The sequence below is a fragment of the Zingiber officinale genome, chromosome 1B (genome assembly GCF_018446385.1).
Source record: "Zingiber officinale cultivar Zhangliang chromosome 1B, Zo_v1.1, whole genome shotgun sequence".
Classification (NCBI taxonomy): domain Eukaryota; kingdom Viridiplantae; phylum Streptophyta; class Magnoliopsida; order Zingiberales; family Zingiberaceae; genus Zingiber; species Zingiber officinale.
In genome coordinates, this window is record NC_055986.1 from 90,717,896 (window position 1) to 90,729,168 (window position 11,273).

Here is an 11,273-nt window from a genome sequence, read left to right on the forward strand (position 1 = left end):
CCAATCTTAAATTAAATCCAATAGTTGACTAGGGTTAATTGTCTTAACCCTAATCATTCCATTAATTTAATCTAAGCAATTAAATCTAATCATCTAACACATGACCATGAAATCCAATTATCCCTAATTCAATATGATCTACATCTAAGATCAATTATCTAAAACAAAGAACAAAACCTACATTCAACTAATCAATCACACGAAACCTAATTCCTCTAGAACATGTATCAATCAATACACAATACCTCAAGCTCAGTCAACAAGAGGGCTGCCGGAAAGAGGTCCTGTCGAATGAGCTGCTAGAATCTACCTTTCTGCCCGGATGCAATTACTGACCACCAACCAAAACCCCACAGTACCTAACCTGCTGGATCACCCGGATCAAGAAGGAATCAAGCAAAGATCACATATCAACATGAAATGGTGATCTCTGATCAAGCAACACATAATTCCAACTAGAACTCACCTTCAATTCGAGACCTCAATCTACAGCAAGGAGGTGGAGGTCCACTGATCCGATCAAGGGAAAACCTAGCACGAGTCTGATCTGATTCCTTCCCCTAATCCAACAACACCTCCCTGATTCCAACCTCTCCAAATCCGTGACCTAATTCCACCGCCAAGAAGATGAGGATCGGTAAACAGAGAAGAAAACCGAAGCTCTAAAATCCACAGCTAGGTTTAATAGCTTACCTTCGAAACCCTAGGGCATCTTCAAGCCAGCGATCGAATCGGGGAAGAAAGGATCGACAAAACTGAGAGGAAGGATCGGGGAAGGAAAGGCTCGGGGAAGACCTGAGAACAGGAGATCAGGAGGATCCGCCTCCTTGTTCGACCTCTAGTAAGGTTCCGGCGACCTCCTCCTCAGGCGGTGAAGACGATTGCAAGCCCCGTCGGCGTCGAGTTGTTTGCGAGGAACAGAGAGTGATCGGGAAGAAGAGAGGGGAGAAGGAAATCGGGGAGATCAGCTAAGAGAGGGTCGGGTCGGCACTTTTGGGGGAAGAAGGAAATAAAGAAAAGGGATTATATAATAAAAGCATTTCCTCTCTTAAATGGGTATCCCAAATAGGCTTAATCCGTACCCGAAATTAATCCCCTCAAAACCCGTCATACGAGCTCCAAAAAATTCCTAGAAAATTTCTAAAAATTCCAAAAAAATTCTATAAGGCTATTTTCCAAATAACCCTATTAATTAAATTTTCTCGAGATCTCACAAGTTGGACTTCTCGCCAAGCGTCCGGTCAGCCCATCGATCCACTTGGACTTCTCGCCAGTTATCCGGTCAGTCCGTCGACCTAGCTGGACTTCTCGCCAAGCGTCCGATCAGCCCGTCGACCCGCTTGGACTTCATACCAGACATCCGGTTAGCCCATCGACCTGTCTGGACTTATCCTACACACTCGGTCAGAGTGTTAGATCACGACAAACCTAACTTAACTTGATTTGTCATTCATCAAAACCTGAGTTAGACCGTTAGTGCTAACCGCACCAACAATCTCCCCCTTTTTGATAGAATGACAACCTGGTTAAGTTAGTGAAAAATATACGAGTAAAAACCAGCATGAGGTTGAAGTTAGTTTTTAATTTTGACATTTTGTTTCTCTAACTTAACCACCTATCCCTCCCCCTTTGGTATTCATCAAACAAGGACATAAGTTAAACACATAATACAAACCAAGTTAAAATGTAAAGAATGATGTCAAGTTAACTTGGGGAAGTTTAAACTTTTGAAGAATTGTTTAAAGCATTAGCTTTAGCTTTTAGAAAATAGCTAAGTTTTGAAAAAGTAGCTAATTGTAGCAAGATAACTTAGTGATGAGTTAGTGTATTTTGAGTAATTTTTAAAGATAATTTTTGTAAAATTAATTTAATTTTCAAAAATGACTTTGAAAACTCAAAGAGAATTTTCTAATCAGAAATTTGAAAAGCTAATTTTTCAATATAAGTGTATAAGTTCCAAATTTTATGATCAAGTTTAAATTTTCAAAATACGTTTCAATTTTGAAGTATTTTTCAAACATAAGTTTTCAAAATCAAAATTTTAAGGCTAAGTTTTTAAATGATTTCAAGGATATTTACTGATTAAAACTATGTTTGCAACAGATTCAAAATTTTAGTTTTATAAAAGCTAGTTTTTAAAACAATTTTTTTAAAAAAAATTTGAAACATAAGTTTTTAAAATTAAAGATTTCAAAACTAAGTTTGAAACATCTACTTTTCAACACTGACTACGTTTGTTAAAACTTTAAATTTGAAAACGAAAATTCAATCTCAAAACTAAAAATTTTAGAAAAGATATTATGTTGAAGGTGGAGAAAATAATTTTAGTGCTAAGTGTTAAAGTAGGTTGATTTTATCCTCCCCCTAAACCTGACATTTAAAATAAAGCTTTTGAAAATATTTGCTAAGAATATTTAATATAAGATTTTCAAAGTAATTTTTTAAATAAATTGAGGTAGAGTTTTCTAAAGAGATTTTAAATAGAAATTTGATAAAAAGAGAAACTTGAACCTCCCCCTGAATTTGTTACTCCCCTTAATTTAATATCTCCCTCTTATGTTAATACTACGGTTTGGTTATATTAAATTTTACACCTCAATACATTTTTGTACCTAAGTGTGTTGGTGGATGCAGTGTTAGTAACACTTATGTTTATCAAGTATATTTGGTATAGTTTTTTGATAAGAATAAGATTATTGAAATTAATGAATAATCAATTATTCTTAATAATAAGTAATAAGTAGTAAGTAATTTATTACAAATTTAATAATAGTTAATCATTATCAATAGTTTATTGATTGGTTTTTACTTGATTTAATAATTTAACACTTAGTGAAATAATTTAAATTTCGTATTAACTGTCTTAATATCAATGGATAATAGTTATAATTTATCTTTTATTTTTCATTTACTTAATCTTTAAATTTTGATTAAATAACCTAAGTTACGTTTAAATAGGATTACCTAAGTTAGGTTTATTTTCACTAATGTCAAAATTAAGATTGATTGAGTTAAATTAAAGTTAAGCATTAATTAACTGTTTAAGATAAAGTCAAATCTAATTTAGATCACAGTTAATTTTTAAAGTCCATACTTTCATTATTAAGTTTATGATCTTAAGTTAATCAAATTTTAATTATTTGTTAATAATATCATTAGGGTTTAGATTTAGTTCAAATATTTTATTTTAACTTTAAGTTTGCTTTTTGAATTACAATCACTTTTTAAACTAATTTTTAAATTAAAAGATTTAAGTTAAAAATAATAAGTTTTTTTTTGGTAAAAAGGATTTTTAATATAATTTTTTTAAAAAAATGATTTAGGTTTAATTTTAATTGTATATTTTAAATTAAGTTTCAATTTAAAGTTTTAAATTTCAATTAAGTTTAACTTTTAATGTTAAGTTTTAATTTAGTTTAAAATTAAGTTTTAACTTTAATTTTAAAGTTTTTAGTTTAAGTTTTAAAGTTTTAATTAGCTTAAGTGTTTTAACTTTAGAATGATTTTTAATGATTAATAGAATTTTTTTTTAAAGGATTTTTTCTAACATAATTTTTAAAGATTTTTTTAAAATAGTTTTTAAAGAATTTTTAAAATAGTTTTTTTTAAATAATTTTTAAAATAATTTTAAAGAAATTTCTAAAATAGTTTTTAAAAAAAATTTAAAAAAATTTTAAATCAGTTTTTAAACAATTTTTAAAAGATTTTTTTTAAAAAAAATAATTTTTAAAAGAGTTTTTTTTTTAAAAATTTTTTAAAAGAGTTTTTAAAGTAACTTTTAAAAGAATTTTAAAAAGAAATTTTAAGATAATTTATAAAAGAGTTTTCAAGGTAATTTTTAAAAGAATTTTTTAAAGATAATTTTTAAAAGAGTTTTTAAAATAATTTTTAAAAGAGTTTATAAGATAATTTTTAAAAGAGTTTTTAAAGTAATTTTAAAATAAGTTTTAAAATAATTTTTAAAAGAATTTTTAAGATAATTTTTTAAAAGAGTTTTTAAAATAATTTTTAAAAGAGTTTTCAAAGTAATTTTTAAAAGAGTTTTAAGATAATTTTTAAAAGAGTTTTTAAAGTAATTTTAAAAGAAGTTTTAAAATAATTTTTAAAAGAGTTTTTAAAATAATTTTTAAAAGAGTTTATAAGATAATTTTTAAAAGAGTTTTTAAAGTAATTTTAAAATAAGTTTTAAAATAATTTTTAAAAGAATTTTTAAGATAATTTTTTAAAAGTGTTTTTAAAATAATTTTTAAAAGAGTTTTCAAAGTAATTTTTAAAAGAGTTTTTAAGATAATTTTTAAAAGAGTTTTTAAAGTAATTTTAAAAGAAGTTTTAAAATAATTTTTAAAAGAGTTTTTAAAATAATTTTTAAAAGAGTTTTTAAAGTAATTTTTAAAAGAGTTTTAAAAATAGTTTTCAAAATAATTTTTGAAAGAATTTTTTTTTAATTAAGTTCAATAAAGGTTTTAAGTTAAAAAATTTTAATTTTAATTGTAATTTGTTTTAAATTAATTTAATTTAAATTTAATTTTATTTAAATTAAATTTATTTAATTTAAGTTCAAGATAATTTTTAAAAGAGTTTTTAAAATAATTTTTAAAAGAGTTTTTAAAGTAATTTTTAAAAGAGTTTTTAAGATAATTTTTAAAAGAATTTTTAAAATCAGTTTTTAAATAATTTTTAAAAGAGTTTTTAAAATAGTTTTCAAAATAATTTTTGAAAGAATTTTTTTTTAATTAAGTTCAATAAAAATTTTAAGTTAAAAAATTTAATTTTAATTGTAATTTGATTTAAATTAATTTAATTTAAATTTAATTTAATTTAATTTAATTTAATTTATTTAATTAATTTAATTTAATTAATTTAATTAATTTAATTTAATTAATTTAAGTTCATTTTAGGTCTTAGTCATCTCACCCGATCTATGTTTTCAAACAAGGAATCCTACAATTTTGTGAGATGAATTGGGTTCAATTTTAGGGTTTGTTTATAACTTGTGTTAGATTCAGGTTTAGCTTTGGGTTCAACAAGTAGGCGTTCTCTGGATAAACTTCTGGGCTATGGTGAGTCACTCGGGCATCATTAAAGTAACCATGCCTTCGAGGTTTTCCAAATAGTCTTATCCACTGGACTTAGTACAAAACCTTGGTCTAACTGGTTAGGATCCATAAAGGGTAGCTTCGGTCAGTTCCACTTAGCCAAATGCACTAGGTCGAAGTCATATCTTCCTAGACATGCATAGACTAAGCTTCCCTAACGTACTATCATCCAAAACTTCACCAGTACCATTTTTCAAGTTAAACTTAAACCCTTTTTAACTAGTCATAGTTACCCTGTCGGGTAGGTTGATTAGGGTTACCCTGTCGAGTAGGTTGGTTAGGGTTACCCTTGTCGGGTAGGTTATTTTTGGAGGTGCCAGCTATTCTAGAGCCTCCTCCTAAATTATTGATTTTTCTTTTACGATATTTTTTAATACAATTTAGTCTTAATGTTTAATTTATAATTTAGATTTAAGTTTTTAATTTTGAATTAATTAAATTGGTTAAATTATCCTTCTTTAAGAGAGTGTATTTAATATTTGAATTTTTTTTAATTTTATTAAATTAATTGAATTATCTTTATTTAATAGATTAGGGTTAATGTTTAAGTTTTTACTAATTTTTAAATTTGAATTATATTTCCTTAAAGGTTTATCTTTTAACCTTTTATTAATTGTTAATTTTGAATTTTTTAGATTATCTTTGTTTAATATTTTATCTTTAACATTTAATTTTGATTTTGTTAAATTTAGTTTTGATTTTATCAAAGTGTTTGATTTTATATTTATATTTTTTTTGTCTTTTAAGTTAATATAATTAGTGAAATTTATTAGATTATTCTTATCATTAAAGTTTAATTTTTTGTTAATTAAATTGTCTTGGGTTTGGATAGGATTTTCTAGATTAATATTGTCTAGATTATTAGATAATTTATTAATTTTATCTAGATCAATATTGACCTTGTCATCTCTATCATTTGAGTTTTTAGATTTGTTTAGGTTTGAGTTTGAATTTTTAGGGTTATTAATTATTTTCTGATTTTCTGAATTTTCTAAATTAATTAGATTTATGTTATCAGAAAACATCCTAGGGGTATTTTTGTAAGTATTGCCAGCTGCACTATTTTCACAGATATTTTCAGAAATATCCAAATTAATATATATATTCTTTAAACTACTATTAGCAGGGGTATTTTGGTAAATATTACTCATCTTAACTGCATCCCCTAATTCAATACGCTTTTCGATTGGATCTGATCCGAATTCGGATTCGATTTTTACTTGATCTTCCATCTGCTCTATCGCCTCCTCGTGAAGTTTGATCAATTGGGTCCAAAGCTCATGTGCATCTTTGTACTTTTCTAGTCTGCATAAAATATTGTTAGGTAAAACATTACAAATAATTTTACTTACATTTGTGTTTAGTTCTGAGTTCTGAGAAGGTTTTCTCAATATCAGCCAATAGTCAAAGTTTAGACTTCCTAAGAAACATTCCATTCTTCACCTCCAATAGTTAAAATCTTGATCGTACGGTGATGGTTCGTTGGGGTTCCATCCTTCTTGAAGAGGCATTATTCTTGCACATAGAGAAAGAGACAAAAAATCCCAAGACTTGGTCTTGGATTAGCAGTGCTGGAAAAAAAAATAATATTTCACTATTTTCGAAAAAAATAATAAAATATTATTAAAATATTAATAAAATATTTTTAAAAAAATATTATTTCAAAATTTTGAAAATGTAATATTTTATCAATACTAAACAATGGTGAAGAGATGACGATGTATTTTTCAAAAATAGTTTTGGAGGGAAAAAACGAAAGACGCCCCTTTGCCTGATATCTAATGAAGAGATAGCGATGTATTTTAAAGACGAACGATATCTAATTTTTCTTTAAAAAACACCCCCCTTTGCCTGATTGGTGGTTGCACCAAATCAGAGCGGTACCTGCTCTGATATCACTTGTTGGATCGTGATATTTCGATAGAGGGGGGGTGAATATCGAATACAAAATTCGTTCGAAAAGAGTTTCGCGCAGCGGAAATAAAAAAAATAATGCTAACACAAACTAGTTTTACTTGGTTCGGAGCTAGTGTCGACTCCTACTCCAAGGCCCGCACACAAGGGTGCTTTCGGTGGGTAATCACTAGCAGTTCGAAAAATTATTACAAACTAAGTGCTGAAATGCTAATGAAAATTAAAGCAATACCGACAAGAAAATTAACCAAAGAAGAAAGAGCGCGTTGTCGGAGCTTTGTTAGCGTCGTAGGAGCGCAGAGTAGCAGGGCAAGCAGTAGAAAATCTCTCTTTGAATTGTTGTATATGAAGCTCCCCCCTGACCCTCCTTTTATATGAGGCTCGGGGCACCATGGTGAGACATGGCAGGTCCAACCAGCAAGCTCCACGTGGCGACATGCGATCTGGATAAAAATCGCCTCCCGGGCACCCGGATCCCTTCCGGGCGCCCGGACCTCCGGGCGCCCGGATCCCCTTTCTCCAGAAACCAGCTTTCCTGCAAGACAATGTTAGTCCGAGGCAAATAAATAATGTATATCCTGCAAAAACAGAGTGTTAGCACAGTTTATAAGTTTGACATAAAAAGTATGACTTAGATTCCGTCTTTCCGAGACCGGAATCTAGTCACGATCTCGACTTAGATATCCGAAATGGATCTAAGCCGGATTGACGCCTAATGCTCCCTTCCCGGGAAAGCGTCCTCACAGTCACTCCCTTCCAGTGACTTACCTTTACTCACCTGTCAGACGTCCGGTCAGCCCTTCGACCCGTCTGGGCTTCTCGCCAGCTATCCGGTCAGCCCGTCGACCTAGCTGGACTTCTCACCAAGTGTCCGGTCAGCCCATCGACCCGCTTGGACTTCTCGCCAGCTATCCGGTCAGCCCGTCGACCTAGCTGGACTTCTCGCCAAGCGTCTGGTCAGCCCGTCGACCCGCTTGGACTTCGTGCCAGACATCCGGTCAGCACGTCGACCTGTCTGGACTTATCCTATACACTCGGTCAGAGTGTTAGATCACGACAAACCTAACTTAACTTGATTTGTCATTCATCAAAACCTGAGTTAGACCGTTAGTGCTAACCGCACCAACAATAGTAACCCTAGGTTAACCACTAAGAACAATCAAATTACAAGAAAAAAAAATAAAAGAACACAACTTCGAAAACTAATTCGAAAAACTAGAATCGCATGCCTCTTGTATTTGGTATTTTTACAAAGAAACAAAACTAATATGATGCAGAAAACAATTATTAGTTATACCTTTCTTTGTGGATAATGACCTCTTGATCTTCTACCGTATTCCTCTTCTAATCTCGGACGTTGTGTGGGCAACGATCTTCCGAGACGAGAACCACCAAGCACCTTCTTCTTCTTCCTTCAAGTTTCGGCCAAGCACAAAAACTCCTAAGGATGAAGAACCTTTTCCACCAACCAAGCTCCAAGGGATGCAAGCTTCCTCTTCTTCTTCTCTAAGCTAGGATCCGGCCACCACTTGATCTCCAAGAGAAAGAGGAGGTTCGGCCACAAAGATGGAGAGAAGAGAAAAGGAAGAGGCTGACCACACCAAGGAAGAAAAGAGGGAGAAATAGAATAGAGGTTGTGTCTCATGAAGGGACCCAAACCCCCTCTTTTATAATCCTTAGCCTTGGCAAATAAGGAAAATTTAATAAAACCTTCCTTAATTCTTTTGCCATTGAAAAGGAAAATTTTAATTAATTAAAATTAAAATCCTTTTCTTAATGCATATGGCCGGCCACATCAAAACAAGGAAATAAGGAAATTTTTCGCTAGAAAAATTAAAGCTTCCTAATTTGCTTCCGAAAAAATTTTAAAATAAAATTTCTCTTTAATAATCCCTTCATGTTTGATGTTATAAAAAAAATTTCTATAATTTTAAAATTTATCTTTTCAACATGTGGATGATTTATAAATAAGGAAAGTTTTTACCAAAATTAAAATCAACCTTTTAATCTACAAATAAGGAAAGAGATTTAACTCTTCTCTTAATCTTTTGTAGAATCTTATAAAAGGAAATATTTTAATTTTTAAACTCTCTTTTAAATCATGTATTCCACATAAGAAAAAATTTAAAATTAAAATTCCTTTTCTATTTTTAATGGCCGGCCACACCAAGATTGAACCCATGCTTGGGCCGGCCACAATCATTCCCATCAAAACATGGTTTGGCCGACCCCTTGCTTGGGCTCCAAGCAAGGCTTGGCCGGCCCCTTTTAGATGGGTGCGAAGGTGGGTATAGGTGGGAATAGTACTATATAATTAAGAGGCTACGATAGGGACCAATAGGAGGAATTGGTTTTGGTCTCCCGATAAAATTAAGCATCTCATGTTCGCCCCGAACACACAACTTAATTTTATCAATAATAATTCATTCCACTAGAGAACTATTATTGAACTACCGCACCAATCCCAAATTACATTTTTGGGCTCCTTCTTATTATGAGTATGTTAGTCTCCCTGTGTTTAAGATAATAATGTCCACTAATTAAATGAGTTACTGACAATTCACTTAATTAATATCTTAGTCCAAGAGTAGTACCACTCAACCTTATCATCATGTCAGACTATGTCCACCTGCAGGGTTTAACATGACAATCCTTATGAGCTCCTCTTGGGGGCATTCTCAACCTAGATTTCTAGGACATAGTTTCCTTTTATAATCAACAACACACACTATAAGTGATATCATTTCCCATCTTATCGAGCTTATTGATTTATCAAACTAAATCTCACCCATTGATAAATTAAAGAAATAAATATCAAATATATGTGCTTGTTATTATATTAGGATTAAGAGCGCACACTTCCATAATAACTGGGGTCTTTGTTCCTTTATAAAGTCAGTATAAAAGAAACGACCTCTAATGGTCCTACTCAATACACTCTAAGTGTACTAATGTAATTATGTAGTTAAGATAAACTAATACCCAATTACACTACGACCTTCCAATGGTTTGTTCCTTTCCATCTTGGTCGTGAGCTACTGTTTATAATTTATAAGGTACTGATAACATTATCTTCTGTATGTGACACCATATACTATGTTATCTATAATATAAATTAATTGAACAACTACAAATAAATATAGATAATTTGATCAAATGTGATTCTTTATTTAAAATAAATGTTTACAAAATCTTAGGCTTTCAGTATACACTCTAACACTATTGTACTTGCAACTCCAAGTAGACAGTACTTTAAATACATAAATGGTAAAGAGTTTGAAAAAACTACAATCTTCTATCAATGTTTTAGCAGTGGGTTACCATCAATGGATGTTGACGGAAAAGATGATAATGAACCACCATGCATTCAGGATGACTGTGATGGGAATTGGGTTGACAATATTTAACTGTTGAACTTTTTGCTTTTCAAGATGAGTTTTTCAATAATTTAAATTGATATATTATTTATCTTTGAAGATTGATATGTTGTGGACAACATTGATATATTGTGATGTTTTTTATCACTTTCCTGTCAATTTAATACATTGCTTTCATGGTGCTGTTAGTTAATATCTCTTTGCTATTAGTTATTGATATGCTGTGAGTTTTTTTTTTGTCATGTTGCTATTAGTTTTTAACACTTTGCTCTTAGTTCACTTTTTATGTGATTTTTTTCATGTTGCTGTAAGTTTTGTTTATCATGTTGCTTATATATCAGTTGGTATTTAGAAAGCTTATATATCATGTTGTTGCGATCAATGAAAGGTGTGGACTCTATGGAAGCCGCTAGAAAGTCTGCCAAAAAAGGTAAGGGTAAAGAAAAAATTACAACTCTTGCCACTGTCGAGAGTTGGGATGGTAACACAGAGTTGGATTCTAAAAACACCCAAATCACAAGAATGTCTAGAGGTCGTACACACCTAGATAAGATAGCTAGGCTGTAACGACCCACCTTCTGGGCACTGTCTATAAGGCCGATCGTCACAATAATGCTAAACTATACTGTGCGGAAAGCTGGGCTAATTAAAATTTTACTCTACTAATGACCGATACAACTGATAAGAAAGGTCTAAAGACCTTCTTTGCTGGTGTACATATGCTAAGGAGGGGAAACTGAACATCCCAACTGAGCTAGGGACTAGAAACTAACTTCACAACTACCTACCGGCCTGCTGATCGATCTACAGATCGATCGAAGCTGGGGAAGTTTCTGTTCCCAACTGGGTCGGTTGGCTGACCGATCTAGGTGTGGCTGGATCGGTC

The 11,273-nt window shown here is 31.1% G+C and overlaps 1 long non-coding RNA gene across 1 annotated transcript; it reads right to left on the bottom strand.

Moving 5' to 3' along the window:
• Positions 1-226: 226 nt before the first annotated feature.
• On the bottom strand, positions 227-978 carry LOC121978021. Its single transcript, XR_006111127.1, has 3 exons — positions 694-978; positions 467-607; positions 227-364 (listed from the first exon to the last, which is right to left on the bottom strand). It is a non-coding gene; the product is annotated as an uncharacterized LOC121978021 (long non-coding RNA).
• Positions 979-11,273: the final 10,295 nt, after the last annotated feature.